Genomic DNA, 6,512 nt, shown 5'->3' on the forward strand with positions numbered 1-6,512 from the left:
TGTATATATTCATCAGTTGATCTACTTTGTCAATTTTATTACGTCCATGCAACCTACACTCTAATAGGTAATGATAGGTCCTAATCCCACCCGAGTATGTGTAGATTGGGTTCATTTTCCCAAGCTATGCTCCGGATCCGACGCAAAATTTCGGCAGCACCTCCCCGCTGTTCTCCTGATACACGTCTCTGCAATAAACAGAGAGGATGTGTACCCGGAGAACAACAGGGGAGGCACTGACGAAATTTATGCGTCGGATCCGGAGCAAAGCATATGGGAAAACGAACCCAATCTACACATACTCGGGCTGTCCATGGATAGCGTTGGACAATTCGAAAGAATCAAGGTTATAAATATGCAAATGCATGCATATTTATAACTATGACGCTTTCGAACGGGAGACACATATTGGTTACGCATACTGATGATTCAAGACACATATATAGCTAGCTACCAAATTTCATGTCATTTGTGCAAATAATTAATGGGGGAGAAGGACATGTCATTTGTGCTCACCCACGAACGAAGGGGCAGAGCTCGTCAAACGCACGGCGAGGTCGTCGAACACCAAACCTCGCAGCGATGAAACAACTGCACATTTAAATCTACCCGATCAACACAATTATATATGATGTTTTTCATAACAAAATCGAAAAATATATGACCTAACTAATAATTCACAAATATATAACCCCGTCGGCCTCTGGAAGGCCAAAGAGCACCTTTTCGGGAGGTTTAGGGGGTCGGGGTGTCATGTCGGTGTCGGGGTGCTGTTTCGGGGTTAGGGTGTCGTGTCGGGGTCGGGGTGTCGGGGTGTGGTGTCGTGGTCTATGTGTCGGGGTGTGGTGTCGGGCTCGGGGTGTCGGGGTCAGGGTGTCGGGGTCAGGTGTCGGGGTCGGGGTGTCGGGGTCGGGGTGTCGGGGTCAGTGGTCGGGGTGTTTCCTTCTATCCTTCTTCTTCTTTCCTTCTCTTCTTCTTCTTTTTTCTTCTTCTTTCCTTTCTTCTTCTTCTTCTATCCTTCTTCTTCTTTCCTTTCTTCTTCTTCTTCTTCTTTCCTTTCTTCTTCTTTCCTTTCTTCTTCTTCTTCTTTTTTCATCTTTTTTCTACTTCTTTTACTTCTTTTCTTTTCTTCTATTCTTCTTCTTCTACTTCTTTTCTTCTTCTTCTTTTTCATCTTTTTTCTACCTCTTTTATTTTCTTCTTTTTCATGTTTTTTCCACTTCTTCTTCTTTTCTTCTACATATTCTTTTTTCTAACACTAACACTAAATTTTATTCTTTTCTAACACTAAATCTAACACTAACACTAACACTAACAATTAAACAAGAATTAAACAGCAAAAAAAGAAAAACAGAAAAAAAACTCACCGGAGCAGGGGGCGACGCTGGCGCCGAGGTGGTGGGTGGGTAGGGGGGAGGCGGGGCTCCGGGGCAGTGGGATGGCCGGGCGGCGGGGGCGGGGGCGGCGCCGGGCGGGAGGGGCGGGGGCGGGGGCGGGGGTTGGAGGGGCGGGGGCAGCACCGGGCGGCGGGACGGGGGAGGGGGAGGGGGCGGCGGCGGCGGCGGCGCCGGGCGGCGGGGCGCGGTGGCGGGGGCGGCGAGGGCGGGGGCGGCGGGGGTGGGGGCGGAGGAGGTCGAGGGAGAGATAAGAGTAACGGGCGGGGGAGGGGGCTTGTCCGTTAGTTAGGTTAGTTAGGGTAGCCTTTGCCGTCCGCCCTCCTTTGTCGTCCGCTTTTGTTCATATTTGCCGTCTGCGGCGGACGGCAAAGCGAGGGGACGTTAAGTATTTTTAACCAGCTCCTCAGTGCCCCACCCCCCCTCCCTCTTTGCCGTCAGCTAGCGGACGGCAAAGATTCTTTGCCGTCAGCTAGTGGAGGGCAAAGAACAGGCTGATGGCAAAGGCTTTCTTTGCCATCAGCCAGTTCTTTGTCGTCTGCTTTCGGGTAGCTGATGGCAAAGAGCTTCTTTGCCGTCTGCTAGCTGACGACAAAGAGCTGGCAGATGGCAAAGTAGCTGATTCCAGTAGTGCATAGGCTATATGAATTATTTATTACTAAACAGGCGTAAAATCAAAGGACAAAAGTAAAGTTGGGTTGCCTCCCAACAAGCGCTATCGTTTAACGCCCCTAGCTAGGCATGATGATTTCAATGATGCTCACATAAAAGATAAGAATTGAAACATAAGGAGAGCATCATGAAGAATATGACTAGCACATTTAAGTCTAACCCACTTCCTATGCATAGGTATTTTGTGAGAAAACAACTTATGGAAACAATAATCAACTAGCATAGGAAGGTAAAACAAGCATAGCTTAAAAAATTTCAACACATAGAGAGGAAACTTGATATTATTGCAATTCCTACAAGTATATGTTCCTCTCTCATAATAATTTTCAGTAGCATCATGAATGAATTAAACAATATAACAAGAACCTAAAGCATTCTTTTCATGATCTACTTGCATAGAAATTTTACTACTCTCCACATAAGCAAATTTCTTCTCATGAATAATAGGGGGAGCAAACTCAACAAAATAATTATCATGTAAGGCATAATCCAATTGAAAACTAAAATCATGATGACAAGTTTCATGGTTATCATTATTCTTTATAGAATACAATTCATCACAATAATCATCATAGATAGCAACTTTGTTCTCATAATCAATTGGAACCTCTTCCAAAATAGTGGATTCATCACTAAATAAAGTCATGACCTCTCCAAATCCACTTTCATAATTATCACAATAATATTCAACATCCTCCAAAATAGTGGGATCAATACTACCTAAAGTTGACACTCTTCCAAACCCACTTTCATCAATATAATCATCATAAATAGGAGGCATGCTTTCATCATAGTAAATTTGCTCATCAAAACTTGGGGGACAAAAAATATCATATTCATCAAACATAGCTTCCCCAAGCTTGTGGTTTTGCATATAATTAGCATCATGGATATTCAAGGAATTCATACTAACAACATTGCAATCATGCTCATCATTCAAATATTTTATGCCAAACATTTTATAGACTTCCTCTTCTAGCACTTGAGCACAATTTTCCTTACCATCATTCTCATGAAAGATATTAAAAAGATGAAGCGTATGAGACAAACTCAATTCCATTTTTTTGTAGTTTTATTTTATAGACTAAACTAGTGATAAAACAAGAAACAAAAAGATTCTATTGAGAGATCTAAAGATATACCTTCAAGCACTCACCTCTCCGGCAATGGCGCCAGAAAAGAGCTTGATGTCTACTACACAACCTTCTTCTTGTAGACGTTGTTGGGCCTCCAAGTGCAAAGGTTTGTAGGACAGTAGCAAATTTCCCTCAAGTGGATGACCTAAGGTTTATCAATCCGTGGGAGGTGTAGGATGAAGATGATCTCTCTCAAGCAACCCTGCAACCAAATAACAAAAAGTCTCTTGTGTCCCCAACATACCCAATACAATGGTAAATTGTATAGGTGCACTAGTTCGGCGAAGAGATGGTGATACAAGTGCAATATGGATGGTAGATAAAGGAATTGGTAATCTGAAATTATAAAAACAGCAAGGTAACAAGTGATAAAAGTGAGCGTAAATGGTATTGCAATGGTAGGAAACAAGGCCTAAGGTTCATACTTTCACTAGTGCAAGTTCTCTCAACAATAATAACATAATTGGATCATATAACTATCCCTCAACATGCAACAAAGAGTCACTCCAAAGACACTAATAGCGGAGAACAAACAAAGAGATTATGGTAGGGTACGATACCACCTCAAAGTTATCCTTTCTGCTCGATCTATTCAAGAGTCCGTAGTAAAATAACATGAAGCTATTCTTTCCGTTCAATCTATCATAGAGTTCATACTAGAATAACACCTTAAGACACAAATCAACCAAAACCCTAATGTCACCTAGATACTCCATTGTCACCTCAAGTATCTGTGGGCATGATTATATGATATGCATCACACAATCTCAGATTCATCTATTCAACCAACACAAAGCACTTCAAAGAGTGCCCCAAAGTTTCTACCGGAGAGTCAAGACAAAAACGTGTGCCAACCCCTATGCATAGATTCCCAAGGTCACGAAACCCGCAAGTTGATCACCAAAACATACATCAAGTGGATCACGTGAATATCCCATTGTCACCACAGATAAGCACGGCAAGACATACATCAAGTGTTCTCAAATCCTTAAAGACTCAATCCGATAAGATAACTTCAAAGGGAAAACTCAATCCATTACAAGAGAGTAGAGGGGGAGAAACATCATAAGATCCAACTATAATAGCAAAGCTCGCGATACATCAAGATCGTGCCAAATCAAGAACACGAGAGAGAGAGAGAGAGAGAGAGAGAGAGAGAGAGATCAAACACATAGCTACTGGTACATACCCTCATCCCCGAGGGTGAACTACTCCCTCCTCGTCATGGAGAGCGTCGGGATGATGAAGATGGCTATCGGTGAGGGATCCCCCCCTCTGGCAGGGTGCCGGAACAGGGTCCCCGAGAGGTTTTTGGTGGCTACAGAGGCTTGCGGCGGCGGAACTCCCGATATATCTTCCGTTCTGATGTTTTCGGGGTATATGGAGATATATAGGTGAAAGAAGTCGGCCGGGGGACGCTCGAGGGGCCCACGAGACAAGGGGCGTGCCCAGTAGGGGGGCGCCCCCCACCTTCGTGGCTTCCTCGAAGCTTCTCTGACGTGAACACCAAGTCTCCCGGATCATGTTCGTTCCAAAAATCACGCTCCCGAATGTTTCATTTTGTTTGGACTCCGTTTGATATTCATTTTCTTCAAAACACTGAAATAGGCAAGAAAACAGCAATATGGGTTGGGCCTATAGGTTAGTCCCAAAAGTAATATAAAAGTGTATAACAAAACAGATAATAAAATAGCATGAATGTTTCATAAAACAGACATATCAATATGTTCCCCTCTCGTAATAATTTTCAGTAGCATCATGAAGAAACTCAACAATATAACCATCACATAAAGCATTCCTTTCATGACACAAAAGCATAGAAAGCTTATTACTCTCCACATAAGCAAATTTCTTCTCATCAATAGTAGTGGGAGCAAACTCAACAAAATAACTATCGTGAGAGTGAAAATTAAAATCATGATGACAAGTTTCATGGTTATCATTATTCTTTATAGCATACATGTCATCACCATAATCATAATAGATAGGAACTTTGTTATCATAGTCAATTGAAACCTCATCCAAAATACTGGATTCATCACTAAATAAAGTCATGACCTCTCCAAATCCACTTTCATTGTTGTAATCATCATAAATAGGAGGCATGCAAGCATTATAACAAATTTGCACATAAAATCTTGGGGGACTAAAAATATCATCTTCATCAAACATAGCATCCCCAAGCTTATCGCTTTGCATATCGTTAGCATCATGGATATTTAAAGAGTTCATACCAACAACATTGCAATCATGCTCATCATCCAAATATTTTGTGCCAAACATTTTATAGCATTCTTCTTCTAAAAATTGAGCACAAATTTCCTTTCCATCATTTTCACGAAAGACATTATAAAGATGATCACTAATATGAAGCAACCTCAATTCCATTTTTATGTAGTTTTCTTTTATAAACCAAACTAGTGATAAAACAAGAAACTAAAAGATTCGATTACAAGATCTAAAGATATACCTTCAAGCACTCACCTCCCAGGATATGTCACCAGAAAAGAGCTTCGTTGATAGGGTGTGAGTGCCGCTTACCTAACCTCCCCGACAACGGCGCCAGGAAAAAGATTGATGTTTACTATGCAACTTTATTCTTGTAGACACGTGTTGGGCCTCCAAGCGCAGAGTTTTGCAGGACAACAACAATTTTCCCTCAAGTGGATGACCTAAGGTTTATCAATCCGTGGCAGGTGTAGGATGAAGATACTCTCTCTCAAGCAACCCTGCAATCTGATACAAGAAATCTCTTGTGTCCCCAACACACGCTATACAATGGCAAATTGTATAGGTGCACTAGTTCGGTGAAGAGATGGTGATAACAATGTAGTATGGATAGTAGATATGAGATATGAGTTTTTGTAATGCGAACAATAAAAAAACAGTAAGGTTGTAAATTGTAAACGGAGCACAAACGGTATTGTAATGATGGAAAATGAGGTCTAGGGTGCATACTTTCACTAGTGCTATCTCTCAACAATGCTAACATAGTTGGATCATATGATTATCCCTCAAAGTGCAATAAAGAATCACTCTCGAGTTCCTATCAGTGGAGAACAAAAGATATAAATTGTTTGTAGGGTACGATACCACCTCAAAGCTATTCTTTCCGATCAATCTACCCTAGAGTTCATACTAAAATAACAGCAAGCTATTCTTTCCGATCGATCTAATCAAGAGTTCGTACTAAAATAACAGCATATGATGCATATCAACCAACTCTAATGTCACCTAGATACCCCAATGTCACCGCGAGTACCCGTGAGTTAATTATATGATATGTATCAAACATTTTCAGATTCATAAT

Source organism: Triticum aestivum, chromosome 2B (genome assembly GCF_018294505.1).
Source record: "Triticum aestivum cultivar Chinese Spring chromosome 2B, IWGSC CS RefSeq v2.1, whole genome shotgun sequence".
Taxonomy (NCBI): Eukaryota; Viridiplantae; Streptophyta; class Magnoliopsida; order Poales; family Poaceae; genus Triticum; species Triticum aestivum.